At 42.8% G+C, this 25221-nt stretch overlaps 34 non-coding genes and 8 pseudogenes across 34 annotated transcripts; all 42 read left to right on the forward strand.

Annotated features, from left to right (window-relative positions):
* Window positions 1-103: 103 nt before the first annotated feature.
* LOC136948569 (small nucleolar RNA U3) lies at window positions 104-260 on the forward strand (annotated as a pseudogene).
* A 406-nt stretch (window positions 261-666) lies between these two features.
* Window positions 667-878, forward strand: LOC136948202 (small nucleolar RNA U3). The gene has a single exon (XR_010877082.1). It is a non-coding gene; the product is annotated as a small nucleolar RNA U3 (small nucleolar RNA).
* Window positions 879-1282: 404 nt separating this feature from the next.
* On the forward strand, window positions 1283-1493 carry LOC136948351 (small nucleolar RNA U3). The gene has a single exon (XR_010877222.1). It is a non-coding gene; the product is annotated as a small nucleolar RNA U3 (small nucleolar RNA).
* A 404-nt stretch (window positions 1494-1897) lies between these two features.
* On the forward strand, window positions 1898-2109 carry LOC136948331 (small nucleolar RNA U3). Its single transcript, XR_010877203.1, has one exon. It is a non-coding gene; the product is annotated as a small nucleolar RNA U3 (small nucleolar RNA).
* A 406-nt stretch (window positions 2110-2515) lies between these two features.
* Window positions 2516-2672, forward strand: LOC136948581 (small nucleolar RNA U3; annotated as a pseudogene).
* Window positions 2673-3078: 406 nt separating this feature from the next.
* Window positions 3079-3290, forward strand: LOC136948246 (small nucleolar RNA U3). The gene has a single exon (XR_010877122.1). It is a non-coding gene; the product is annotated as a small nucleolar RNA U3 (small nucleolar RNA).
* A 404-nt stretch (window positions 3291-3694) lies between these two features.
* On the forward strand, window positions 3695-3906 carry LOC136948432 (small nucleolar RNA U3). Its single transcript, XR_010877294.1, has one exon. It is a non-coding gene; the product is annotated as a small nucleolar RNA U3 (small nucleolar RNA).
* Window positions 3907-4312: 406 nt separating this feature from the next.
* On the forward strand, window positions 4313-4469 carry LOC136948580 (small nucleolar RNA U3; annotated as a pseudogene).
* Window positions 4470-4875: 406 nt separating this feature from the next.
* LOC136948180 (small nucleolar RNA U3) lies at window positions 4876-5087 on the forward strand. The gene has a single exon (XR_010877061.1). It is a non-coding gene; the product is annotated as a small nucleolar RNA U3 (small nucleolar RNA).
* A 406-nt stretch (window positions 5088-5493) lies between these two features.
* On the forward strand, window positions 5494-5705 carry LOC136948474 (small nucleolar RNA U3). Its single transcript, XR_010877329.1, has one exon. It is a non-coding gene; the product is annotated as a small nucleolar RNA U3 (small nucleolar RNA).
* Window positions 5706-6109: 404 nt separating this feature from the next.
* LOC136948276 (small nucleolar RNA U3) lies at window positions 6110-6315 on the forward strand. Its single transcript, XR_010877150.1, has one exon. It is a non-coding gene; the product is annotated as a small nucleolar RNA U3 (small nucleolar RNA).
* A 404-nt stretch (window positions 6316-6719) lies between these two features.
* Window positions 6720-6931, forward strand: LOC136948473 (small nucleolar RNA U3). The gene has a single exon (XR_010877328.1). It is a non-coding gene; the product is annotated as a small nucleolar RNA U3 (small nucleolar RNA).
* A 406-nt stretch (window positions 6932-7337) lies between these two features.
* LOC136948584 (small nucleolar RNA U3) lies at window positions 7338-7494 on the forward strand (annotated as a pseudogene).
* A 406-nt stretch (window positions 7495-7900) lies between these two features.
* On the forward strand, window positions 7901-8112 carry LOC136948181 (small nucleolar RNA U3). The gene has a single exon (XR_010877062.1). It is a non-coding gene; the product is annotated as a small nucleolar RNA U3 (small nucleolar RNA).
* A 406-nt stretch (window positions 8113-8518) lies between these two features.
* On the forward strand, window positions 8519-8730 carry LOC136948399 (small nucleolar RNA U3). The gene has a single exon (XR_010877266.1). It is a non-coding gene; the product is annotated as a small nucleolar RNA U3 (small nucleolar RNA).
* Window positions 8731-9136: 406 nt separating this feature from the next.
* LOC136948521 (small nucleolar RNA U3) lies at window positions 9137-9348 on the forward strand. The gene has a single exon (XR_010877343.1). It is a non-coding gene; the product is annotated as a small nucleolar RNA U3 (small nucleolar RNA).
* A 404-nt stretch (window positions 9349-9752) lies between these two features.
* Window positions 9753-9964, forward strand: LOC136948323 (small nucleolar RNA U3). The gene has a single exon (XR_010877195.1). It is a non-coding gene; the product is annotated as a small nucleolar RNA U3 (small nucleolar RNA).
* A 406-nt stretch (window positions 9965-10370) lies between these two features.
* LOC136948578 (small nucleolar RNA U3) lies at window positions 10371-10527 on the forward strand (annotated as a pseudogene).
* Window positions 10528-10931: 404 nt separating this feature from the next.
* LOC136948257 (small nucleolar RNA U3) lies at window positions 10932-11143 on the forward strand. The gene has a single exon (XR_010877133.1). It is a non-coding gene; the product is annotated as a small nucleolar RNA U3 (small nucleolar RNA).
* A 404-nt stretch (window positions 11144-11547) lies between these two features.
* LOC136948371 (small nucleolar RNA U3) lies at window positions 11548-11753 on the forward strand. The gene has a single exon (XR_010877240.1). It is a non-coding gene; the product is annotated as a small nucleolar RNA U3 (small nucleolar RNA).
* Window positions 11754-12157: 404 nt separating this feature from the next.
* LOC136948248 (small nucleolar RNA U3) lies at window positions 12158-12369 on the forward strand. Its single transcript, XR_010877124.1, has one exon. It is a non-coding gene; the product is annotated as a small nucleolar RNA U3 (small nucleolar RNA).
* Window positions 12370-12775: 406 nt separating this feature from the next.
* Window positions 12776-12987, forward strand: LOC136948252 (small nucleolar RNA U3). Its single transcript, XR_010877128.1, has one exon. It is a non-coding gene; the product is annotated as a small nucleolar RNA U3 (small nucleolar RNA).
* Window positions 12988-13393: 406 nt separating this feature from the next.
* LOC136948572 (small nucleolar RNA U3) lies at window positions 13394-13550 on the forward strand (annotated as a pseudogene).
* A 406-nt stretch (window positions 13551-13956) lies between these two features.
* Window positions 13957-14162, forward strand: LOC136948372 (small nucleolar RNA U3). The gene has a single exon (XR_010877241.1). It is a non-coding gene; the product is annotated as a small nucleolar RNA U3 (small nucleolar RNA).
* Window positions 14163-14566: 404 nt separating this feature from the next.
* On the forward strand, window positions 14567-14778 carry LOC136948249 (small nucleolar RNA U3). The gene has a single exon (XR_010877125.1). It is a non-coding gene; the product is annotated as a small nucleolar RNA U3 (small nucleolar RNA).
* Window positions 14779-15182: 404 nt separating this feature from the next.
* LOC136948258 (small nucleolar RNA U3) lies at window positions 15183-15394 on the forward strand. The gene has a single exon (XR_010877134.1). It is a non-coding gene; the product is annotated as a small nucleolar RNA U3 (small nucleolar RNA).
* A 404-nt stretch (window positions 15395-15798) lies between these two features.
* Window positions 15799-16004, forward strand: LOC136948373 (small nucleolar RNA U3). Its single transcript, XR_010877242.1, has one exon. It is a non-coding gene; the product is annotated as a small nucleolar RNA U3 (small nucleolar RNA).
* A 404-nt stretch (window positions 16005-16408) lies between these two features.
* On the forward strand, window positions 16409-16620 carry LOC136948250 (small nucleolar RNA U3). Its single transcript, XR_010877126.1, has one exon. It is a non-coding gene; the product is annotated as a small nucleolar RNA U3 (small nucleolar RNA).
* Window positions 16621-17026: 406 nt separating this feature from the next.
* Window positions 17027-17238, forward strand: LOC136948253 (small nucleolar RNA U3). Its single transcript, XR_010877129.1, has one exon. It is a non-coding gene; the product is annotated as a small nucleolar RNA U3 (small nucleolar RNA).
* Window positions 17239-17644: 406 nt separating this feature from the next.
* Window positions 17645-17801, forward strand: LOC136948574 (small nucleolar RNA U3; annotated as a pseudogene).
* Window positions 17802-18207: 406 nt separating this feature from the next.
* LOC136948375 (small nucleolar RNA U3) lies at window positions 18208-18413 on the forward strand. Its single transcript, XR_010877244.1, has one exon. It is a non-coding gene; the product is annotated as a small nucleolar RNA U3 (small nucleolar RNA).
* A 404-nt stretch (window positions 18414-18817) lies between these two features.
* On the forward strand, window positions 18818-19029 carry LOC136948251 (small nucleolar RNA U3). Its single transcript, XR_010877127.1, has one exon. It is a non-coding gene; the product is annotated as a small nucleolar RNA U3 (small nucleolar RNA).
* Window positions 19030-19435: 406 nt separating this feature from the next.
* On the forward strand, window positions 19436-19647 carry LOC136948254 (small nucleolar RNA U3). Its single transcript, XR_010877130.1, has one exon. It is a non-coding gene; the product is annotated as a small nucleolar RNA U3 (small nucleolar RNA).
* A 406-nt stretch (window positions 19648-20053) lies between these two features.
* Window positions 20054-20210, forward strand: LOC136948575 (small nucleolar RNA U3; annotated as a pseudogene).
* A 406-nt stretch (window positions 20211-20616) lies between these two features.
* Window positions 20617-20828, forward strand: LOC136948345 (small nucleolar RNA U3). The gene has a single exon (XR_010877216.1). It is a non-coding gene; the product is annotated as a small nucleolar RNA U3 (small nucleolar RNA).
* A 406-nt stretch (window positions 20829-21234) lies between these two features.
* On the forward strand, window positions 21235-21446 carry LOC136948346 (small nucleolar RNA U3). The gene has a single exon (XR_010877217.1). It is a non-coding gene; the product is annotated as a small nucleolar RNA U3 (small nucleolar RNA).
* Window positions 21447-21852: 406 nt separating this feature from the next.
* On the forward strand, window positions 21853-22064 carry LOC136948347 (small nucleolar RNA U3). Its single transcript, XR_010877218.1, has one exon. It is a non-coding gene; the product is annotated as a small nucleolar RNA U3 (small nucleolar RNA).
* Window positions 22065-22470: 406 nt separating this feature from the next.
* Window positions 22471-22682, forward strand: LOC136948338 (small nucleolar RNA U3). Its single transcript, XR_010877209.1, has one exon. It is a non-coding gene; the product is annotated as a small nucleolar RNA U3 (small nucleolar RNA).
* A 406-nt stretch (window positions 22683-23088) lies between these two features.
* On the forward strand, window positions 23089-23300 carry LOC136948417 (small nucleolar RNA U3). Its single transcript, XR_010877282.1, has one exon. It is a non-coding gene; the product is annotated as a small nucleolar RNA U3 (small nucleolar RNA).
* A 404-nt stretch (window positions 23301-23704) lies between these two features.
* Window positions 23705-23916, forward strand: LOC136948489 (small nucleolar RNA U3). The gene has a single exon (XR_010877336.1). It is a non-coding gene; the product is annotated as a small nucleolar RNA U3 (small nucleolar RNA).
* A 406-nt stretch (window positions 23917-24322) lies between these two features.
* LOC136948386 (small nucleolar RNA U3) lies at window positions 24323-24534 on the forward strand. The gene has a single exon (XR_010877253.1). It is a non-coding gene; the product is annotated as a small nucleolar RNA U3 (small nucleolar RNA).
* A 406-nt stretch (window positions 24535-24940) lies between these two features.
* LOC136948392 (small nucleolar RNA U3) lies at window positions 24941-25152 on the forward strand. The gene has a single exon (XR_010877259.1). It is a non-coding gene; the product is annotated as a small nucleolar RNA U3 (small nucleolar RNA).
* The last annotated feature ends 69 nt before the right edge of the window (window positions 25153-25221 follow it).

Here is a 25221-nt window from a genome sequence, read left to right on the forward strand (position 1 = left end):
TAATTGATTGTTACAGATGTCGACCGTTCAATTGGCTTTGGAACCCAGTGGTGCGTATGTGCTCCTCAAGATATAAAGCCAGGTTGTTCCCAGTCCAACAACCAAGATTATACTTTCAGGGATCATTTCTATAGTTTGTTTTTGAGAAATGTGTTTCTAAGGAGTGGTCTCTCTATCCATGATGAAGATGCAAATGTTCCTTACTGAGCAGGAATCTGGTGGAAAGGTGTGGCTGTGTTCACTGTCCTATTCTGAGTGGATTTACATTGATTGTTCAAGCAAAGTCAGTCACAGTAATGTTTGCATCTGTCTCATGATGCGCTGGACTGTGCAATTGACGACACTGCTGGGATGTGGAGGGAGTGCAACAACGGCCTTGATGTTGATCAATACTTATATCCGTGCCAAGTTTAGCTGAATTTGGTTCTCTCTATGCAAGGAATCCACGGATACAAATGAACAACTTAGTTCTCTATGTAACATTTTGTCATGTGGAAGATTTCAGAACTCTGCGTGAAATGTCTTTGACCAAGAGACACGTTCCACGTGTCGTAGCTTTAGCATAATTGATTGTTACAGGTGTCGACCATTCAATTGGCTTTGGAACCCAGTGGTGCGTATGCGCTCCTCGAGATAAAAAGCCAGGTTGTTCCCAGTCCAACAACCAAGACTATACTTTCAGGGGTCATTTCTATAGTTTGTTTTTGAGAAATGTGTTTCTAAGGAGTGGTCTCACTATCCATGATGAAGATGCAGATGTTCCTTTCTGAGCAGGAATCTGGTGGAAAGGTGTGGCTGTGTTTACTGTCCTACCACCATTGATGACTGTTCCAAGTTCTTGAATGGAACTTGGATGAAAGGATCATGTTCTGAGTGGATTTACATTGATTGTTCAAGCAAAGTCAGTCACAGTAATGTTTGCATCTGTCTCATGATGCGCTGGACTGTGCTATTTACGACGCTGCTGGGATGTGGAGGGAGTGCAACAACGGCCTTGATGTTGATCAATACTTAGATCCGTGCCAAGTTTAGCTGAATTTGGTTCTCTCTATGGAAGGAATCCACGGATACAAATGAACAATTTGGTTCTCTATGCAACGTTTTGTCATGTGGAAGATTTCAGAACTCTGCGTGAAATGTCTGACCAAGAGACACATTCCACGTGTCGCAGCTTTAGCATAATTGATTGTTACAGGTGTCGACCATTCAATTGGCTTTGGAACCCAGTGGTGCGTATGTGCTCCTCGAGATATAAAGCCAGGTTGTTCCCAGTCCAACAACCAAGACTATACTTTCAGGGATAATTTCTATAGTTTGTTTTTGAGAAATGTGTTTCTAAGGAGTGGTCTCACTATCCATGATGAAGATGCAGATGTTCCTTTCTGAGCAGGAATCTGGTGGAAAGGTGGGCTGTGTTTACTGTCCTACCACCATTGATGACTGTTCCAAGTTCTTGAATGGAACTTGGATGAAAGGATCATGTTCTGAGTGGATTTACATTGATTGTTCAAGCAAAGTCAGTCACAGTAATGTTTGCATCTGTCTCATGATGCGCTGGACTGTGCGATTTGCGACACTGCTGGGATGTGGAGGGATTGCAACAACGGCCTTGATGTTGATCAATACTTAGATCCGTGCCAAGTTTAGCTGAATTTGGTTCTCTCTATGGAAGGAATCCACGGATACAAATGAACAATTTGGTTCTCTATGCAATGTTTTGTCATGTGGAAGATTTCAGAACTCTGCGTGAAATGTCTGACCAAGAGACACATTCCACGTGTCGCAGCTTTAGCATAATTGATTGTTACAGGTGTCGACCATTCAATTGGCTTTGGAACCCAGTGGTGCGTATGCGCTCCTCGAGATATAAAGCCAGGTTGTTCCCAGTCCAACAACCAAGACTATACTTTCAGGGATAATTTCTATAGTTTGTTTTTGAGAAATGTGTTTATAAGGAGTGGTCTCACTATCCATGATGAAGATGCAGATGTTCTTTTCAGAGCAGGAATCTGGTGGAAAGGTGTGGCTGTGTTCACTGTCCTACCCCCATTGATGACTGTTCCAAGTTCTTGAATGGAACTTGGACGAAAGGATCATGTTCTGAGTGGATTTACATTGATTGTTCAAGCAAAGTCAGTCACAGTAATGTTTGCATCCGTCTCATGATGCGCTGGACTGTGCGATTTGCGGCACTGCTGGGATGTGGAGGGATTGCAACAACGGCCTTGATGTTGATCAATACTTAGATCCGTGCCAAGTTTAGCTGAATTTGGTTCTCTCTATGCAAGGAATCCACGAATACAAATGAACAACTTAGTTCTCTATGCAAAAGTTTGTCATGTGGAAGATTTCAGAACTCTGCCTGAAATGTCTTTGACCAAGAGACACATTCCACGTGTCGCGGCTTTAGCATAATTGATTGTTACAGATGTCGACCGTTCAATTGGCTTTGGAACCCAGTGGTGCGTATGTGCTCCTCAAGATATAAAGCCAGGTTGTTCCCAGTCCAACAACCGAGATTATACTTTCAGGGATCATTTCTATAGTTTGTTTATGAGAAATGTGTTTCTAAGGAGTGGTCTCTCTATCCATGATGAAGATGCAAATGTTCCTTACTGAGCAGGAATCTGGTGGAAAGGTGTGGCTGTGTTCACTGTCCTATTCTGAGTGGATTTACTTTGATTGTTCAAGCAAAGTCAGTCACAGTAATGTTTGCATCTGTCTCATGATGCGCTGGACTGTGCAATTGACGACACTGCTGGGATGTGGAGGGAGTGCAACAACGGCCTTGATGTTGATCAATACTTATATCCGTGCCAAGTTTAGCTGAATTTGGTTCTCTCTATGCAAGGAATCCACGGATACAAATGAACAACTTAGTTCTCTATGTAACATTTTGTCATGTGGAAGATTTCAGAACTCTGCGTGAAATGTCTTTGACCAAGAGACACGTTCCACGTGTCGTAGCTTTAGCATAATTGATTGTTACAGGTGTCGACCATTCAATTGGCTTTGGAACCCAGTGGTGCGTATGCGCTCCTCGAGATAAAAAGCCAGGTTGTTCCCAGCCCAACAACCAAGACTATACTTTCAGGGGTCATTTCTATAGTTTGTTTTTGAGAAATTTGTTTCTAAGGAGTGGTCTCACTATCCATGATGAAGATGCAGATGTTCCTTTCTGAGCAGGAATCTGGTGGAAAGGTGTGGCTGTGTTCACTGTCCTACCACCATTGATGACTGTTCCAAGTTCTTGAATGGAACTTGGACGATAGGATCATGTTCTGAGTGGATTTACATTGATTGTTCAAGCAAAGTCAGTCACAGTAATGTTTGCATCTGTCTCATGATGCGCTGGACTGTGCGATTTGCGACACTGCTGGGATGTGGAGGGATTGCAACAACGGCCTTGATGTTGATCAATACTTAGATCCGTGCCAAGTTTAGCTGAATTTGGTTCTCTCTATGGAAGGAATCCACGGATACAAATGAACAATTTGGTTCTCTATGCAATGTTTTGTCATGTGGAAGATTTCAGAACTCTGCGTGAAATGTCTGACCAAGAGACACATTCCACGTGTCGCAGCTTTAGCATAATTGATTGTTACAGGTGTCGACCATTCAATTGGCTTTGGAACCCAGTGGTGCGTATGCGCTCCTCGAGATAAAAAGCCAGGTTGTTCCCAGTCCAACAACCAAGACTATACTTTCAGGGATAATTTCTAGAGTTTGTTTTTGAGAAATGTGTTTCTAAGGAGTGGTCTCACTATCCATGATGAAGATGCAGATGTTCTTTTCAGAGCAGGAATCTGGTGGAAAGGTGTGGCTGTGTTCACTGTCCTACCCCCATTGATGACTGTTCCAAGTTCTTGAATGGAACTTGGACGAAAGGATCATGTTCTGAGTGGATTTACATTGATTGTTCAAGCAAAGTCAATCACAGTAATGTTTGCATCCGTCTCATGATGCGCTGGACTGTGCGATTTGCGGCACTGCTGGGATGTGGAGGGATTGCAACAACGGCCTTGATGTTGATCAATACTTAGATCCGTGCCAAGTTTAGCTGAATTTGGTTCTCTCTATGCAAGGAATCCACGAATACAAATGAACAACTTAGTTCTCTATGCAAAAGTTTGTCATGTGGAAGATTTCAGAACTCTGCCTGAAATGTCTTTGACCAAGAGACACATTCCACGTGTCGCGGCTTTAGCATAATTGATTGTTACAGATGTCGACCGTTCAATTGGCTTTGGAACCCAGTGGTGCGTATGTGCTCCTCAAGATATAAAGCCAGGTTGTTCCCAGTCCAACAACCAAGATTATACTTTCAGGGATCATTTCTATAGTTTGTTTTTGAGAAATGTGTTTCTAAGGAGTGGTCTCACTATCCATGAAGAAGATGCAAATGTTCCTTACTGAGCAGGAATCTGGTGGAAAGGTGTGGCTGTGTTCCCTGTCCTATTCTGAGTGGATTTACATTGATTGTTCAAGCAAAGTCAGTCACAGTAATGTTTGCATCTGTCTCATGATGCGCTGGACTGTGCGATTTGCGACACTGCTGGGATGTGGAGGGATTGCAACAACGGCCTTGATGTTGATCAATACTTAGATCCGTGCCAAGTTTAGCTGAATTTGGTTCTCTCTATGCAAGGAATCCACGGATACAAATGAACAACTTAGTTCTCTATGCAAAAGTTTGTCATGTGGAAGATTTCAGAACTCTGCCTGAAATGTCTTTGACCAAGAGACACATTCCACGTGTCGCGGCTTTAGCATAATTGATTGTTACAGATGTCGACCGTTCAATTGGCTTTGGAACCCAGTGGTGCGTATGTGCTCCTCAAGATATAAAGCCAGGTTGTTCCCAGTCCAACAACCAAGATTATACTTTCAGGGATCATTTCTATAGTTTGTTTTTGAGAAATGTGTTTCTAAGGAGTGGTCTCACTATCCATGATGAAGATGCAGATGTTCCTTTCTGAGCAGGAATCTGGTGGAAAGGTGTGGCTGTGTTCACTGTCCTACCACCATTGATGACTGTTCCAAGTTCTTGAATGGAACTTGGACGAAAGGATCATGTTCTGAGTGGATTTACATTGATTGTTCAAGCAAAGTCAGTCACAGTAATGTTTGCATCTGTCTCATGATGCGCTGGACTGTGCAATTGACGACACTGCTGGGATGTGGAGGGAGTGCAACAACGGCCTTGATGTTGATCAATACTTATATCCGTGCCAAGTTTAGCTGAATTTGGTTCTCTCTATGCAAGGAATCCACGGATACAAATGAACAACTTAGTTCTCTATGTAACATTTTGTCATGTGGAAGATTTCAGAACTCTGCGTGAAATGTCTTTGACCAAGAGACACGTTCCACGTGTCGTAGCTTTAGCATAATTGATTGTTACAGGTGTCGACCATTCAATTGGTTTTGGAACCCAGTGGTGCGTATGTGCTCCTCGAGATATAAAGCCAGGTTGTTCCCAGTCCAACAACCAAGACTATACTTTCAGGGATCATTTCTATAGTTTGTTTTTGTGAAATGTGTTTGTAAGGAGTGGTCTCACTATCCATGATGAAGATGCAGATGTTCCTTTCTGAGCAGGAATCTGGTGGAAAGGTGTGGCTGTGTTCACTGTCCTACCACCATTGATGACTGTTCCAAGTTCTTGAATGGAACTTGGACGAAAGGATAAAGTTCTGAGTGCATTTACATTGATTGTTCAAGCAAAGTCAGTCACAGTAGTGTTTGCATCTGTCTCATGATGCGCTGGACTGTGCGATTTGCGACACTGCTGGGATGTGGAGGGATTGCAACAACGGCCTTGATGTTGATTAATACTTAGATCCGTGCCAAGTTTAGCTGAATTTGGTTCTCTCTATGCAAGGAATCCACGGATACAAATGAACAATTTAGTTCTCTATGCAACGTTTTGTCATGTGGAAGATTTCAGAACTCTGCGTGAAATGTCTGACCAAGAGACACGTTCCACGTGTCGCAGCTTTAGCATAATTGATTGTTACAGGTGTCGACCATTCAATTGGCTTTGGAACCCAGTGGTGCGTATGTGCTCCTCATGATATAAAGCCAGGTTGTTCCCAGTCTAACAACCAAGACTATACTTTCAGGGATCATTTCTATAGTTTGTTTTTGTGAAATGTGTTTCTAAGGCGTGGTCTCACTATCCATGATGAAGATGTTCCTTTCTGAGCAGGAATCTGGTGGAAAGGTGTGGCTGTGTTCACTGTCCTACCACCATTGATGACTGTTCCAAGTTCTTGAATGGAACTTGGACGAAAGGATCATGTTCTGAGTGGATTTACATTGATTGTTCAAGCAAAGTCAGTCACAGTAATGTTTGCATCTGTCTCATGATGCGCTGGACTGTGCGATTTGCGACACTGCTGGGATGTGGAGGGATTGCAACAACGGCCTTGATGTTGATTAATACTTAGATCCGTGCCAAGTTTAGCTGAATTTGGTTCTCTCTATGCAAGGAATCCACGGATACAAATGAACAAATTAGTTCTCTATGCAACGTTTTGTCATGTGGAAGATTTCAGAACTCTGCGTGAAATGTCTGACCAAGAGACACGTTCCACGTGTCGCAGCTTTAGCATAATTGATTGTTACAGGTGTCGACCATTCAATTGGCTTTGGAACCCAGTGGTGCGTATGTGCTCCTCAAGATATAAAGCCAGGTTGTTCCCAGTCCAACAACCAAGACTATACTTTCAGGGATCATTTCTATAGTTTGTTTTTGTAAAATGTGTTTCTAAGGCGTGGTCTCACTATCCATGATGAAGATGCAGATGTTCCTCTCTGAGCAGGAATCTGGTGGAAAGGTGTGGCTGTGTTCACTGTCCTACCACCATTGATGACTGTTCCAAGTTCTTGAATGGAACTTGGACGAAAGGATAATGTTCTGAGTGCATTTACATTGATTGTTCAAGTAAAGTCAGTCACAGTAATGTTTGCATCTGTCTCATGATGCGCTGGACTGTGCGATTTGCGGCACTGCTGGGATGTGGAGGGATTGCAACAACGGCCTTGATGTTGATCAATACTTAGATCCGTGCCAAGTTTAGCTGAATTTGGTTCTCTCTATGCAAGGAATCCACGAATACAAATGAACAACTTAGTTCTCTATGCAAAAGTTTGTCATGTGGAAGATTTCAGAACTCTGCCTGAAATGTCTTTGACCAAGAGACACATTCCACGTGTCGCGGCTTTAGCATAATTGATTGTTACAGATGTCGACCGTTCAATTGGCTTTGGAACCCAGTGGTGCGTATGTGCTCCTCAAGATATAAAGCCAGGTTGTTCCCAGTCCAACAACCAAGATTATACATTCAGGGATCATTTCTATAGTTTGTTTTTGAGAAATGTGTTTCTAAGGAGTGGTCTCACTATCCATGAAGAAGATGCAAATGTTCCTTACTGAGCAGGAATCTGGTGGAAAGGTGTGGCTGTGTTCCCTGTCCTATTCTGAGTGGATTTACATTGATTGTTCAAGCAAAGTCAGTCACAGTAATGTTTGCATCTGTCTCATGATGCGCTGGACTGTGCGATTTGCGACACTGCTGGGATGTGGAGGGATTGCAACAACGGCCTTGATGTTGATCAATACTTAGATCCGTGCCAAGTTTAGCTGAATTTGGTTCTCTCTATGCAAGGAATCCACGGATACAAATGAACAACTTAGTTCTCTATGCAAAAGTTTGTCATGTGGAAGATTTCAGAACTCTGCCTGAAATGTCTTTGACCAAGAGACACATTCCACGTGTCGCGGCTTTAGCATAATTGATTGTTACAGATGTCGACCGTTCAATTGGCTTTGGAACCCAGTGGTGCGTATGTGCTCCTCAAGATATAAAGCCAGGTTGTTCCCAGTCCAACAACCAAGATTATACTTTCAGGGATCATTTCTATAGTTTGTTTTTGAGAAATGTGTTTCTAAGGAGTGGTCTCACTATCCATGATGAAGATGCAGATGTTCCTTTCTGAGCAGGAATCTGGTGGAAAGGTGTGGCTGTGTTCACTGTCCTACCACCATTGATGACTGTTCCAAGTTCTTGAATGGAACTTGGACGAAAGGATCATGTTCTGAGTGGATTTACATTGATTGTTCAAGCAAAGTCAGTCACAGTAATGTTTGCATCTGTCTCATGATGCGCTGGACTGTGCAATTGACGACACTGCTGGGATGTGGAGGGAGTGCAACAACGGCCTTGATGTTGATCAATACTTATATCCGTGCCAAGTTTAGCTGAATTTGGTTCTCTCTATGCAAGGAATCCACGGATACAAATGAACAACTTAGTTCTCTATGTAACATTTTGTCATGTGGAAGATTTCAGAACTCTGCGTGAAATGTCTTTGACCAAGAGACACGTTCCACGTGTCGTAGCTTTAGCATAATTGATTGTTACAGGTGTCGACCATTCAATTGGTTTTGGAACCCAGTGGTGCGTATGTGCTCCTCAAGATATAAAGCCAGGTTGTTCCCAGTCCAACAACCAACACTATACTTTCAGGGATTATTTCTATAGTTTGTTTTTGAGAAATGTGTTTCTAAGGAGTGGTCTCACTATCCATGATGAAGATGCAGATGTTCCTTTCTGAGCAGGAATCTGGTGGAAAGGTGTGGCTGTGTTCACTGTCCTACCACCATTGAGGACTGTTCCAAGTTCTTGAATGGAACTTGGACGAAAGGATCATGTTCTGAGTGGATTTACATTGTTTGTTCAAGCGAAGTCAGTCACAGTAATGTTTGCATCTGTCTCATGATGCGCTGGACTGTGCTATTTACGACACTGCTAGGATGTGGAGGGAGTGCAACAACGGCCTTGATGTTGATCAATACTTAGATCCGTGCCAAGTTTAGCTGAATTTGGTTCTCTCTATGCAAGGAATCCACGGATACAAATGAACAATTTAGTTCTATATACAAAATTTTGTCATGTGGAAGTTTTCAGAACTCTGCCTGAAATGTCTTTGACTAAGAGACACATTCCACGTGTCGCGGCTTTAGCATAATTGATTGTTACAGATGTCGACTGTTCAATTGGCTTTGGAACCCAGTGGTGCGTATGTGCTCCTCAAGATATAAAGCCAGGTTGTTCCCAGTCCAACAACCAAGACTATACTTTCAGGGATCATTTCTATAGTTTGTTTTTGTAAAATGTGTTTCTAAGGCGTGGTCTCACTATCCATGATGAAGATGCAGATGTTCCTTTCTGAGCAGGAATCTGGTGGAAAGGTGTGGCTGTGTTCACTGTCTTACCACCATTGATGACTGTTCCAAGTTCTTGAATGGAACTTGGACGAAAGGATCATGTTCTGAGTGGATTTACATTGATTGTTCAAGCAAAGTCAGTCACAGTAATGTTTGCATCTGTCTCATGATGCGCTGGACTGTGCGATTTGCGACACTGCTGGGATGTGGAGGGATTGCAACAACGGCCTTGATGTTGATCAATACTTAGATCCGTGCCAAGTTTAGCTGAATTTGGTTCTCTCTATGGAAGGAATCCACGGATACAAATGAACAATTTGGTTCTCTATGCAATGTTTTGTCATGTGGAAGATTTCAGAACTCTGCGTGAAATGTCTGACCAAGAGACACATTCCACGTGTCGCAGCTTTAGCATAATTGATTGTTACAGGTGTCGACCATTCAATTGGCTTTGGAACCCAGTGGTGCGTATGTGCTCCTCAAGATATAAAGCCAGGTTGTTCCCAGTCCAACAACCAAGACTATACTTTTAGGGATAATTTCTATAGTTTGTTTTTGAGAAATGTGTTTCTAAGGAGTGGTCTCACTATCCATGATGAAGATGCAGATGTTCTTTTCAGAGCAGGAATCTGGTGGAAAGGTGTGGCTGTGTTCACTGTCCTACCCCCATTGATGACTGTTCCAAGTTCTTGAATGGAACTTGGACGAAAGGATCATGTTCTGAGTGGATTTACATTGATTGTTCAAGCAAAGTCAGTCACAGTAATGTTTGCATCCGTCTCATGATGCGCTGGACTGTGCGATTTGCGGCACTGCTGGGATGTGGAGGGATTGCAACAACGGCCTTGATGTTGATCAATACTTAGATCCGTGCCAAGTTTAGCTGAATTTGGTTCTCTCTATGCAAGGAATCCACGAATACAAATGAACAACTTAGTTCTCTACGCAAAAGTTTGTCATGTGGAAGATTTCAGAACTCTGCCTGAAATGTCTTTGACCAAGAGACACATTCCACGTGTCGCGGCTTTAGCATAATTGATTGTTACAGATGTCGACCGTTCAATTGGCTTTGGAACCCAGTGGTGCGTATGTGCTCCTCAAGATATAAAGCCAGGTTGTTCCCAGTCCAACAACCAAGATTGTACTTTCAGGGATCATTTCTATAGTTTGTTTTTGAGAAATGTATTTCTAAGGAGTGGTCTCACTATCCATGATGAAGATGCAAATGTTCCTTACTGAGCAGGAATCTGGTGGAAAGGTGTGGCTGTGTTCACTGTCCTATTCTGAGTGGATTTACATTGATTGTTCAAGCAAAGTCAGTCACAGTAATGTTTGCATCTGTCTCATGATGCGCTGGACTGTGCAATTGACGACACTGCTGGGATGTGGAGGGAGTGCAACAACGGCCTTGATGTTGATCAATACTTATATCCGTGCCAAGTTTAGCTGAATTTGGTTCTCTCTATGCAAGGAATCCACGGATACAAATGAACAACTTAGTTCTCTATGTAACATTTTGTCATGTGGAAGATTTCAGAACTCTGCGTGAAATGTCTGACCAAGAGACACATTCCACGTGTCGCAGCTTTAGCATAATTGATTGTTACAGGTGTCGACCATTCAATTGGCTTTGGAACCCAGTGGTGCGTATGCGCTCCTCGAGATATAAAGCCAGGTTGTTCCCAGTCCAACAACCAAGACTATACTTTCAGGGATCATTTCTATAGTTTGTTTTTGAGAAATGTGTTTCTAAGGAGTGGTCTCACTATCCATGATGAAGATGCAGATGTTCCTTTCTGAGCAGGAATCTGGTGGAAAGGTGTGGCTGTGTTCACTGTCCTACCACCATTGATGACTGTTCCAAGTTCTTGAATGGAACTTGGACGAAAGGATCATGTTCTGACTGGATTTACATTGATTGTTCAAGCAAAGTCAGTCACAGTAATGTTTGCATCTGTCTCATGATGCGCTGGACTGTGCGATTTGCGACACTGCTGAGATGTGGAGGGATTGCAACAACGGCCTTGATGTTGATTAATACTTAGATCCGTGCCAAGTTTAGCTGAATTTGGTTCTCTCTATGCAAGGAATCCACGGATACAAATGAACAATTTAGTTCTCTATGCAACGTTTTGTCATGTGGAAGATTTCAGAACTCTGTTTGAAATGTCTGACCAAGAGACACGTTTCACGTGTCGCGGCTTTAGCATAATTGATTGTTACAGGTGTCGACCATTCAATTGGCTTTGGAACCCAGTGGTGCGTATGTGCTCCTCGAGATATAAAGCCAGGTTGTTCCCAGTCTAACAACCAAGACTATACTTTCAGGGATCATTTCTATAGTTTGTTTTTGTGAAATGTGTTTCTAAGGCGTGGTCTCACTATCCATTATGAAGATGTTCCTTTCTGAGCAGGAATCTGGTGGAAAGGTGTGGCTGTGTTCACTGTCCTACCACCATTGATGACTGTTCCAAGTTCTTGAATGGAACTTGGACGAAAGGATCATGTTCTGAGTGGATTTACATTGATTGTTCAAGCAAAGTCAGTCACAGTAATGTTTGCATCTGTCTCATGATGCGCTGGACTGTGCGATTTGCGACACTGCTGGGATGTGGAGGGATTGCAACAACGGCCTTGATGTTGATCAATACTTAGATCCGTGCCAAGTTTAGCTGAATTTGGTTCTCTCTATGGAAGGAATCCACGGATACAAATGAACAATTTGGTTCTCTATGCAATGTTTTGTCATGTGGAAGATTTCAGAACTCTGTGTGAAATGTCTGACCAAGAGACACATTCCACGTGTCGCAGCTTTAGCATAATTGATTGTTACAGGTGTCGACCATTCAATTGGCTTTGGAACCCAGTGGTGCGTATGTGCTCCTCAAGATATAAAGCCAGGTTGTTCCCAGTCCAACAACCAAGACTATACTTTCAGGGATCATTTCTATAGTTTGTTTTTGAGAAATGTGTTTCTAAGGAGTGGTCTCACTATCCATGATGAAGATGCAGATGTTCTTTTCAGAGCAGGAATCTGGTGGAAAGGTGTGGCTGTGTTCACTGTCCTACCCCCATTGATGACTGTTCCAAGTTCTTGAATGGAACTTGGACGAAAGGATCATGTTCTGAGTGGATTTACATTGATTGTTCAAGCAAAGTCAGTCACAGTAATGTTTGCATCCGTCTCATGATGCGCTGGACTGTGCAATTTGCGGCACTGCTGGGATGTGGAGGGATTGCAACAACGGCCTTGATGTTGATCAATACTTAGATCCGTGCCAAGTTTAGCTGAATTTGGTTCTCTCTATGCAAGGAATCCACGAATACAAATGAACAACTTATTTCTCTATGCAAAAGTTTGTCATGTGGAAGATTTCAGAACTCTGCCTGAAATGTCTTTGACCAAGAGACACATTCCACGTGTCGCGGCTTTAGCATAATTGATTGTTACAGATGTCGACCGTTCAATTGGCTTTGGAACCCAGTGGTGCGTATGTGCTCCTCAAGATATAAAGCCAGGTTGTTCCCAGTCCAACAACCAAGATTATACTTTCAGGGATCATTTCTATAGTTTGTTTTTGAGAAATGTATTTCTAAGGAGTGGTCTCACTATCCATGATGAAGATGCAGATGTTCTTTTCAGAGCAGGAATCTGGTGGAAAGGTGTGGCTGTGTTCACTGTCCTACCCCCATTGATGACTGTTCCAAGTTCTTGAATGGAACTTGGACGAAAGGATCATGTTCTGAGTGGATTTACATTGATTGTTCAAGCAAAGTCAGTCACAGTAATGTTTGCATCCGTCTCATGATGCGCTGGACTGTGCGATTTGCGGCACTGCTGGGATGTGGAGGGATTGCAACAACGGCCTTGATGTTGATCAATACTTAGATCCGTGCCAAGTTTAGCTGAATTTGGTTCTCTCTATGCAAGGAATCCACGAATACAAATGAACAACTTAGTTCTCTATGCAAAAGTTTGTCATGTGGAAGATTTCAGAACTCTGCCTGAAATGTCTTTGACCAAGAGACACATTCCACGTGTCGCGGCTTTAGCATAATTGATTGTTACAGATGTCGACCGTTCAATTGGCTTTGGAACCCAGTGGTGCGTATGTGCTCCTCAAGATATAAAGCCAGGTTGTTCCCAGTCCAACAACCAAGATTATACTTTCAGGGATCATTTCTATAGTTTGTTTTTGAGAAATGTGTTTGTAAGGAGTGGTCTCTCTATCCATGATGAAGATGCAAATGTTCCTTACTGAGCAGGAATCTGGTGGAAAGGTGTGGCTGTGTTCACTGTCCTATTCTGAGTGGATTTACATTGATTGTTCAAGCAAAGTCAGTCACAGTAATGTTTGCATCTGTCTCATGATGCGCTGGACTGTGCAATTGACGACACTGCTGGGATGTGGAGGGAGTGCAACAACGGCCTTGATGTTGATCAATACTTATATCCGTGCCAAGTTTAGCTGAATTTGGTTCTCTCTATGCAAGGAATCCACGGATACAAATGAACAACTTAGTTCTCTATGTAACGTTTTGTCATGTGGAAGATTTCAGAACTCTGCCTGAAATGTCTTTGACCAAGAGACACATTCCACGTGTCGCGGCTTTAGCATAATTGATTGTTACAGGTGTCGACCATTCAATTGGCTTTGGAACCCAGTGGTGCGTATGTGCTCCTCGAGATATAAAGCCAGGTTGTTCCCAGTCTAACAACCAAGACTATACTTTCAGGGATCATTTCTATAGTTTGTTTTTGTGAAATGTGTTTCTAAGGCGTGGTCTCACTATCCATTATGAAGATGTTCCTTTCTGAGCAGGAATCTGGTGGAAAGGTGTGGCTGTGTTCACTGTCCTACCACCATTGATGACTGTTCCAAGTTCTTGAATGGAACTTGGACGAAAGGATCATGTTCTGAGTGGATTTACATTGATTGTTCAAGCAAAGTCAGTCACAGTAATGTTTGCATCTGTCTCATGATGCGCTGGACTGTGCGATTTGCGACACTGCTGGGATGTGGAGGGATTGCAACAACGGCCTTGATGTTGATCAATACTTAGATCCGTGCCAAGTTTAGCTGAATTTGGTTCTCTCTATGGAAGGAATCCACGGATACAAATGAACAATTTGGTTCTCCATGCAATGTTTTGTCATGTGGAAGATTTCAGAACTCTGTGTGAAATGTCTGACCAAGAGACACATTCCACGTGTCGCAGCTTTAGCATAATTGATTGTTACAGGTGTCGACCATTCAATTGGCTTTGGAACCCAGTGGTGCGTATGTGCTCCTCAAGATATAAAGCCAGGTTGTTCCCAGTCCAACAACCAAGACTATACTTTCAGGGATCATTTCTATAGTTTGTTTTTGAGAAATGTGTTTCTAAGGAGTGGTCTCACTATCCATGATGAAGATGCAGATGTTCTTTTCAGAGCAGGAATCTGGTGGAAAGGTGTGGCTGTGTTCACTGTCCTACCCCCATTGATGACTGTTCCAAGTTCTTGAATGGAACTTGGACGAAAGGATCATGTTCTGAGTGGATTTACATTGATTGTTCAAGCAAAGTCAGTCACAGTAATGTTTGCATCTGTCTCATGATGCGCTGGACTGTGCAATTGACGACACTGCTGGGATGTGGAGGGAGTGCAACAACGGCCTTGATGTTGATCAATACTTATATCCGTGCCAAGTTTAGCTGAATTTGGTTCTCTCTATGCAAGGAATCCACGGATACAAATGAACAACTTAGTTCTCTATGTAACATTTTGTCATGTGGAAGATTTCAGAACTCTGCGTGAAATGTCTGACCAAGAGACACATTCCACGTGTCGCAGCTTTAGCATAATTGATTGTTACAGGTGTCGACCATTCAATTGGCTTTGGAACCCAGTGGTGCGTATGCGCTCCTCGAGATATAAAGCCAGGTTGTTCCCAGTCCAACAACCAAGACTATACTTTCAGGGATCATTTCTATAGTTTGTTTTTGAGAAATGTGTTTCTAAGGAGTGGTCTCACTATCCATGATGAAGATGCAGATGTTCCTTTCTGAGCAGGAATCTGGTGGAAAGGTGTGGCTGTGTTCACTGTCCTACCACCATTGATGACTGTTCCAAGTTCTTGAATGGAACTTGGACGAAAGGATCATGTTCTGACTGGATTTACATTGATTGTTCAAGCAAAGTCAGTCACAGTAATGTTTGCATCTGTCTCATGATGCGCTGGACTGTGCGATTTGCGACACTGCTGAGATGTGGAGGGATTGCAACAACGGCCTTGATGTTGATTAATACTTAGATCCGTGCCAAGTTTAGCTGAATTTGGTTCTCTCTATGCAAGGAATCCACGGATACAAATGAACAATTTAGTTCTCTATGCAACGTTTTGTCATGTGGAAGATTTCAGAACTCTGTTTGAAATGTCTGACCAAGAGACACGTTTCACGTGTCGCGGCTTTAGCATAATTGATTGTTACAGGTGTCGACCATTCAATTGGCTTTGGAACCCAGTGGTGCGTATGTGCTCCTCGAGATATAAAGCCAGGTTGTTCCCAGTCTAACAACCAAGACTATACTTTCAGGGATCATTTCTATAGTTTGTTTTTGTGAAATGTGTTTCTAAGGCGTGGTCTCACTATCCATTATGAAGATGTTCCTTTCTGAGCAGGAATCTGGTGGAAAGGTGTGGCTGTGTTCACTGTCCTACCACCATTGATGACTGTTCCAAGTTCTTGAATGGAACTTGGACGAAAGGATCATGTTCTGAGTGGATTTACATTGATTGTTCAAGCAAAGTCAGTCACAGTAATGTTTGCATCTGTCTCATGATGCGCTGGACTGTGCGATTTGCGACACTGCTGGGATGTGGAGGGATTGCAACAACGGCCTTGATGTTGATCAATACTTAGATCCGTGCCAAGTTTAGCTGAATTTGGTTCTCTCTATGGAAGGAATCCACGGATACAAATGAACAATTTGGTTCTCTATGCAATGTTTTGTCATGTGGAAGATTTCAGAACTCTGTGTGAAATGTCTGACCAAGAGACACATTCCACGTGTCGCAGCTTTAGCATAATTGATTGTTACAGGTGTCGACCATTCAATTGGCTTTGGAACCCAGTGGTGCGTATGTGCTCCTCAAGATATAAAGCCAGGTTGTTCCCAGTCCAACAACCAAGACTATACTTTCAGGGATCATTTCTATAGTTTGTTTTTGAGAAATGTGTTTCTAAGGAGTGGTCTCACTATCCATGATGAAGATGCAGATGTTCTTTTCAGAGCAGGAATCTGGTGGAAAGGTGTGGCTGTGTTCACTGTCCTACCCCCATTGATGACTGTTCCAAGTTCTTGAATGGAACTTGGACGAAAGGATCATGTTCTGAGTGGATTTACATTGATTGTTCAAGCAAAGTCAGTCACAGTAATGTTTGCATCCGTCTCATGATGCGCTGGACTGTGCAATTTGCGGCACTGCTGGGATGTGGAGGGATTGCAACAACGGCCTTGATGTTGATCAATACTTAGATCCGTGCCAAGTTTAGCTGAATTTGGTTCTCTCTATGCAAGGAATCCACGAATACAAATGAACAACTTATTTCTCTATGCAAAAGTTTGTCATGTGGAAGATTTCAGAACTCTGCCTGAAATGTCTTTGACCAAGAGACACATTCCACGTGTCGCGGCTTTAGCATAATTGATTGTTACAGATGTCGACCGTTCAATTGGCTTTGGAACCCAGTGGTGCGTATGTGCTCCTCAAGATATAAAGCCAGGTTGTTCCCAGTCCAACAACCAAGATTATACTTTCAGGGATCATTTCTATAGTTTGTTTTTGAGAAATGTATTTCTAAGGAGTGGTCTCACTATCCATGATGAAGATGCAGATGTTCTTTTCAGAGCAGGAATCTGGTGGAAAGGTGTGGCTGTGTTCACTGTCCTACCCCCATTGATGACTGTTCCAAGTTCTTGAATGGAACTTGGACGAAAGGATCATGTTCTGAGTGGATTTACATTGATTGTTCAAGCAAAGTCAGTCACAGTAATGTTTGCATCCGTCTCATGATGCGCTGGACTGTGCGATTTGCGGCACTGCTGGGATGTGGAGGGATTGCAACAACGGCCTTGATGTTGATCAATACTTAGATCCGTGCCAAGTTTAGCTGAATTTGGTTCTCTCTATGCAAGGAATCCACGAATACAAATGAACAACTTAGTTCTCTATGCAAAAGTTTGTCATGTGGAAGATTTCAGAACTCTGCCTGAAATGTCTTTGACCAAGAGACACATTCCACGTGTCGCGGCTTTAGCATAATTGATTGTTACAGATGTCGACCGTTCAATTGGCTTTGGAACCCAGTGGTGCGTATGTGCTCCTCAAGATATAAAGCCAGGTTGTTCCCAGTCCAACAACCAAGATTATACTTTCAGGGATCATTTCTATAGTTTGTTTTTGAGAAATGTGTTTGTAAGGAGTGGTCTCTCTATCCATGATGAAGATGCAAATGTTCCTTACTGAGCAGGAATCTGGTGGAAAGGTGTGGCTGTGTTCACTGTCCTATTCTGAGTGGATTTACATTGATTGTTCAAGCAAAGTCAGTCACAGTAATGTTTGCATCTGTCTCATGATGCGCTGGACTGTGCAATTGACGACACTGCTGGGATGTGGAGGGAGTGCAACAACGGCCTTGATGTTGATCAATACTTATATCCGTGCCAAGTTTAGCTGAATTTGGTTCTCTCTATGCAAGGAATCCACGGATACAAATGAACAACTTAGTTCTCTATGTAACGTTTTGTCATGTGGAAGATTTCAGAACTCTGCCTGAAATGTCTTTGACCAAGAGACACATTCCACGTGTCGCGGCTTTAGCATAATTGATTGTTACAGGTGTCGACCATTCAATTGGCTTTGGAACCCAGTGGTGCGTATGTGCTCCTCGAGATATAAAGCCAGGTTGTTCCCAGTCTAACAACCAAGACTATACTTTCAGGGATCATTTCTATAGTTTGTTTTTGTGAAATGTGTTTCTAAGGCGTGGTCTCACTATCCATTATGAAGATGTTCCTTTCTGAGCAGGAATCTGGTGGAAAGGTGTGGCTGTGTTCACTGTCCTACCACCATTGATGACTGTTCCAAGTTCTTGAATGGAACTTGGACGAAAGGATCATGTTCTGAGTGGATTTACATTGATTGTTCAAGCAAAGTCAGTCACAGTAATGTTTGCATCTGTCTCATGATGCGCTGGACTGTGCGATTTGCGACACTGCTGGGATGTGGAGGGATTGCAACAACGGCCTTGATGTTGATCAATACTTAGATCCGTGCCAAGTTTAGCTGAATTTGGTTCTCTCTATGGAAGGAATCCACGGATACAAATGAACAATTTGGTTCTCCATGCAATGTTTTGTCATGTGGAAGATTTCAGAACTCTGTGTGAAATGTCTGACCAAGAGACACATTCCACGTGTCGCAGCTTTAGCATAATTGATTGTTACAGGTGTCGACCATTCAATTGGCTTTGGAACCCAGTGGTGCGTATGTGCTCCTCAAGATATAAAGCCAGGTTGTTCCCAGTCCAACAACCAAGACTATACTTTCAGGGATCATTTCTATAGTTTGTTTTTGAGAAATGTGTTTCTAAGGAGTGGTCTCACTATCCATGATGAAGATGCAGATGTTCTTTTCAGAGCAGGAATCTGGTGGAAAGGTGTGGCTGTGTTCACTGTCCTACCCCCATTGATGACTGTTCCAAGTTCTTGAATGGAACTTGGACGAAAGGATCATGTTCTGAGTGGATTTACATTGATTGTTCAAGCAAAGTCAGTCACAGTAATGTTTGCATCCGTCTCATGATGCGCTGGACTGTGCAATTTGCGGCACTGCTGGGATGTGGAGGGATTGCAACAACGGCCTTGATGTTGATCAATACTTAGATCCGTGCCAAGTTTAGCTGAATTTGGTTCTCTCTATGCAAGGAATCCACGAATACAAATGAACAACTTAGTTCTCTATGCAAAAGTTTGTCATGTGGAAGATTTCAGAACTCTGCCTGAAATGTCTTTGACCAAGAGACACATTCCACGTGTCGCGGCTTTAGCATAATTGATTGTTACAGATGTCGACCGTTCAATTGGCTTTGGAACCCAGTGGTGCGTATGTGCTCCTCAAGATATAAAGCCAGGTTGTTCCCAGTCCAACAACCAAGATTATACTTTCAGGGATCATTTCTATAGTTTGTTTTTGAGAAATGTATTTCTAAGGAGTGGTCTCACTATCCATGATGAAGATGCAGATGTTCTTTTCAGAGCAGGAATCTGGTGGAAAGGTGTGGCTGTGTTCACTGTCCTACCCCCATTGATGACTGTTCCAAGTTCTTGAATGGAACTTGGACGAAAGGATCATGTTCTGAGTGGATTTACATTGATTGTTCAAGCAAAGTCAGTCACAGTAATGTTTGCATCCGTCTCATGATGCGCTGGACTGTGCGATTTGCGGCACTGCTGGGATGTGGAGGGATTGCAACAACGGCCTTGATGTTGATCAATACTTAGATCCGTGCCAAGTTTAGCTGAATTTGGTTCTCTCTATGCAAGGAATCCACGAATACAAATGAACAACTTAGTTCTCTATGCAAAAGTTTGTCATGTGGAAGATTTCAGAACTCTGCCTGAAATGTCTTTGACCAAGAGACACATTCCACGTGTCGCGGCTTTAGCATAATTGATTGTTACAGATGTTGACCGTTCAATTGGCTTTGGAACCCAGTGGTGCGTATGTGCTCCTCAAGATATAAAGCCAGGTTGTTCCCAGTCCAACAACCAAGATTATACTTTCAGGGATCATTTCTATAGTTTGTTTTTGAGAAATGTGTTTGTAAGGAGTGGTCTCTCTATCCATGATGAAGATGCAAATGTTCCTTACTGAGCAGGAATCTGGTGGAAAGGTGTGGCTGTGTTCACTGTCCTATTCTGAGTGGATTTACATTGATTGTTCAAGCAAAGTCAGTCACAGTAATGTTTGCATCTGTCTCATGATGCGCTGGACTGTGCAATTGACGACACTGCTGGGATGTGGAGGGAGTGCAACAACGGCCTTGATGTTGATCAATACTTATATCCGTGCCAAGTTTAGCTGAATTTGGTTCTCTCTATGCAAGGAATCCACGGATACAAATGAACAACTTAGTTCTCTATGTAACGTTTTGTCATGTGGAAGATTTCAGAACTCTGCGTGAAATGTCTTTGACCAAGAGACACGTTCCACGTGTCGTAGCTTTAGCATAATTGATTGTTACAGGTGTCGACCATTCAATTGGCTTTGGAACCCAGTGGTGCGTATGCGCTCCTCGAGATATAAAGCCAGGTTGTTCCCAGTCCAACAACCAAGACTATACTTTCAGGGATCATTTCTATAGTTTGTTTTTGAGAAATGTGTTTCTAAGGAGTGGTCTCACTATCCATGATGAAGATGCAGATGTTCTTTTCAGAGCAGGAATCTGGTGGAAAGGTGTGGCTGTGTTCACTGTCCTACCCCGATTGATGACTGTTCCAAGTTCTTGAATGGAACTTGGACGAAAGGATCATGTTCTGAGTGGATTTACATTGATTGTTCAAGCAAAGTCAGTCACAGTAATGTTTGCATCCGTCTCATGATGCGCTGGACTGTGCGATTTGCGGCACTGCTGGGATGTGGAGGGATTGCAACAACGGCCTTGATGTTGATCAATACTTAGATCCGTGCCAAGTTTAGCTGAATTTGGTTCTCTCTATGCAAGGAATCCACGAATACAAATGAACAACTTAGTTCTCTATGCAAAAGTTTGTCATGTGGAAGATTTCAGAACTCTGCCTGAAATGTCTTTGACCAAGAGACACATTCCACGTGTCGCGGCTTTAGCATAATTGATTGTTACAGATGTCGACCGTTCAATTGGCTTTGGAACCCAGTGGTGCGTATGTGCTCCTCGAGATATAAAGCCAGGTTGTTCCCAGTCCAACAACCAAGACTATACTTTCAGGGATCATTTCTATAGTTTGTTTTTGAGAAATGTGTTTCTAAGGAGTGGTCTCACTATCCATGATGAAGATGCAGATGTTCTTTTCAGAGCAGGAATCTGGTGGAAAGGTGTGGCTGTGTTCACTGTCCTACCCCGATTGATGACTGTTCCAAGTTCTTGAATGGAACTTGGACGAAAGGATCATGTTCTGAGTGGATTTACATTGATTGTTCAAGCAAAGTCAGTCACAGTAATGTTTGCATCCGTCTCATGATGCGCTGGACTGTGCGATTTGCGGCACTGCTGGGATGTGGAGGGATTGCAACAACGGCCTTGATGTTGATCAATACTTAGATCCGTGCCAAGTTTAGCTGAATTTGGTTCTCTCTATGCAAGGAATCCACGAATACAAATGAACAACTTAGTTCTCTATGCAAAAGTTTGTCATGTGGAAGATTTCAGAACTCTGCCTGAAATGTCTTTGACCAAGAGACACATTCCACGTGTCGCGGCTTTAGCATAATTGATTGTTACAGATGTCGACCGTTCAATTGGCTTTGGAACCCAGTGGTGCGTATGTGCTCCTCAAGATATAAAGCCAGGTTGTTCCCAGTCCATCAACCAAGACTATACTTTCAGGGATCATTTCTATAGTTTGTTTTTGAGAAATGTGTTTCTAAGGAGTGGTCTCACTATCCATGATGAAGATGCAGATGTTCTTTTCAGAGCAGGAATCTGGTGGAAAGGTGTGGCTGTGTTCACTGTCCTACCCCGATTGATGACTGTTCCAAGTTCTTGAATGGAACTTGGACGAAAGGATCATGTTCTGAGTGGATTTACATTGATTGTTCAAGCAAAGTCAGTCACAGTAATGTTTGCATCCGTCTCATGATGCGCTGGACTGTGCGATTTGCGGCACTGCTGGGATGTGGAGGGATTGCAACAACGGCCTTGATGTTGATCAATACTTAGATCCGTGCCAAGTTTAGCTGAATTTGGTTCTCTCTATGCAAGGAATCCACGAATACAAATGAACAACTTAGTTCTCTATGCAAAAGTTTGTCATGTGGAAGATTTCAGAACTCTGCCTGAAATGTCTTTGACCAAGAGACACATTCCACGTGTCGCGGCTTTAGCATAATTGATTGTTACAGATGTCGACCGTTCAATTGGCTTTGGAACGCAGTGGTGCGTATGTGCTCCTCAAGATATAAAGCCAGGTTGTTCCCAGTCCATCAACCAAGACTATACTTTCAGGGATCATTTCTATAGTTTGTTTTTGAGAAATGTGTTTCTAAGGCGTGGTCTCACTATCCATGATGAAAATGCAGATGTTCCATTCTGAGCAGGAATCTGGTGGAAAGGTGTGGCTGTGTTCACTGTCCTACCACCATTGATGACTGTTCCAAGTTCTTGAATGGAACTTGGACGAAAGGATCAGGTTCTGAGTGGATTTACATTGATTGTTCAAGCAAAGTCAGTCACAGTAATGTTTGCATCTGTCTCATGATGCGCTGGACTGTGCAATTGACGACACTGCTGGGATGTGGAGGGATTGCAACAACGGCCTTGATGTTGATCAATACTTAGATCCGTGCCAAGTTTAGCTGAATTTGGTTCTCTCTATGCAAGGAATCCACGGATACAAATGAACAACTTAGTTCTCTATGTAACGTTTTGTCATGTGGAAGATTTCAGAACTCTGCGTGAAATGTCTTTGACCAAGAGACACATTCCACGTGTCGCGGCTTTAGCATAATTGATTGTTACAGATGTCGACCGTTCAATTGGCTTTGGAACCCAGTGGTGCGTATGCGCTCCTCAAGATATAAAGCCAGGTTGTTCCCAGTCCAACAACTAAGACTATACTTTCAGGGATCATTTCTATAGTTTGTTTTTGTAAAATGTGTTTCTAAGGCGTGGTCTCACTATCCATGATGAAGATGCAGATGTTCCGTTCTGAGCAGGAATCTGGTGGAAAGGTGTGGCTGTGTTCACTGTCCTACCCCGATTGATGACTGTTCCAAGTTCTTGAATGGAACTTGGACGAAAGGATCATGTTCTGAGTGGATTTACATTGATTGTTCAAGCAAAGTCAGTCACAGTAATGTTTGCATCTGTCTCATGATGCGCTGGACTGTGCGTTTTGCGACACTGCTGGGATGTGGAGGGAGTGCAACAACGGCCTTGATGTTGATCAATACTTGGATCCGTGCCAAGTTTAGCTGAATTTGGTTCTCTCTATGCAAGGAATCCACGAATACAAATGAACAACTTAGTTCTCTATGCAAAAGTTTGTCATGTGGAAGATTTCAGAACTCTGCGTGAAATGTCTGACCAAGAGACATGTTCCACGTGTCGCAGCTTTAGCATAATTGATTGTTACAGGTGTCGACCATTCAATTGGCTTTGGAACCAGGTGGTGCGTATGTGCTCCTCAAGATATAAAGCCAGGTTGTTCCCAGTCCAACAACCAACACTATACTTTCAGGGATTATATCTATAGTTTGTTTTTGAGAAATGTGTTTCTAAGGAGTGGTCTCACTATCCATGATGAGGATGCAGATGTTCCTTTCTGAGCAGGAATCTGGTGGAAAGGTGTGGCTGTGTTCACTGTCCTACCACCATTGATGACTGTTCCAAGTTCTTGAATGGAACTTGGACGAAAGGATCAGGTTCTGAGTGGATTTACATTGATTGTTCAAGCAAAGTCAGTCACAGTAATGTTTGCATCTGTCTCATGATGCGCTGGACTGTGCAATTGACGACACTGCTGGGATGTGGAGGGAGTGCAACAACGGCCTTGATGTTGATCAATACTTATATCCGTGCCAAGTTTAGCTGAATTTGGTTCTCTCTATTCAAGGAATCCACGGATACAAATGAACAACTTAGTTCTCTATGTAACGTTTTGTCATGTGGAAGATTTCAGAACTCTGCGTGAAATGTCTTTGACCAAGAGACACGTTCCACGTGTCGTAGCTTTAGCATAATTGATTGTTACAGGTGTCGACCATTCAATTGGCTTTGGAACCCAGTGGTGCGTATGCGCTCCTCGAGATAAAAAGCCAGGTTGTTCCCAGTCCAACAACCAAGACTATACTTTCAGGGATCATTTCTATAGTTTGTTTTTGAGAAATGTGTTTCTAAGGAGTGGTCTCACTATCCATGATGAAGATGCAGATGTTCCTTTCTGAGCAGGAATCTGGTGGAAAGGTGTGGCTGTGTTCACTGTCCTACCACCATTGATGACTGTTCCAAGTTCTTGAATGGAACTTGGACGAAAGGATCATGTTCTGAGTGGATTTACATTGATTGTTCAAGCAAAGTCAGTCACAGTAATGTTTGCATCTGTCTCATGATGCGCTGGACTGTGCAATTGACGACACTGCTGGGATGTGGAGGGAGTGCAACAACGGCCTTGATGTTGATCAATACTTATATCCGTGCCAAGTTTAGCTGAATTTGGTTCTCTCTATGCAAGGAATCCACGGATACAAATGAACAACTTATTTCTCTATGTAACGTTTTGTCATGTGGAAGATTTCAGAACTCTGCCTGAAATGTCTTTGACCAAGAGACACATTCCACGTGTCGCGGCTTTAGCATAATTGATTTTTACAGATGTCGACCGTTCAATTGGCTTTGGAACCCAGTGGTGCGTATGTGCTCCTCAAGATATAAAGCCAGGTTGTTCCCAGTCCAACAACTAAGACTATACTTTCAGGGATCATTTCTATAGTTTGTTTTTGTAAAATGTGTTTCTAAGGCGTGGTCTCACTATCCATGATGAAAATGCAGATGTTCCATTCTGAGCAGGAATCTGGTGGAAAGGTGTGGCTGTGTTCACTGTCCTACCACCATTGATGACTGTTCCAAGTTCTTGAATGGAACTTGGACGAAAGGATCAGGTTCTGAGTGGATTTACATTGATTGTTCAAGCAAAGTCAGTCACAGTAATGTTTGCATCTGTCTCATGATGCGCTGGACTG

The sequence above is a fragment of the Osmerus mordax genome, chromosome 8 (genome assembly GCF_038355195.1).
Source record: "Osmerus mordax isolate fOsmMor3 chromosome 8, fOsmMor3.pri, whole genome shotgun sequence".
In the NCBI taxonomy this organism is placed as follows: Eukaryota; Metazoa; Chordata; class Actinopteri; order Osmeriformes; family Osmeridae; genus Osmerus; species Osmerus mordax.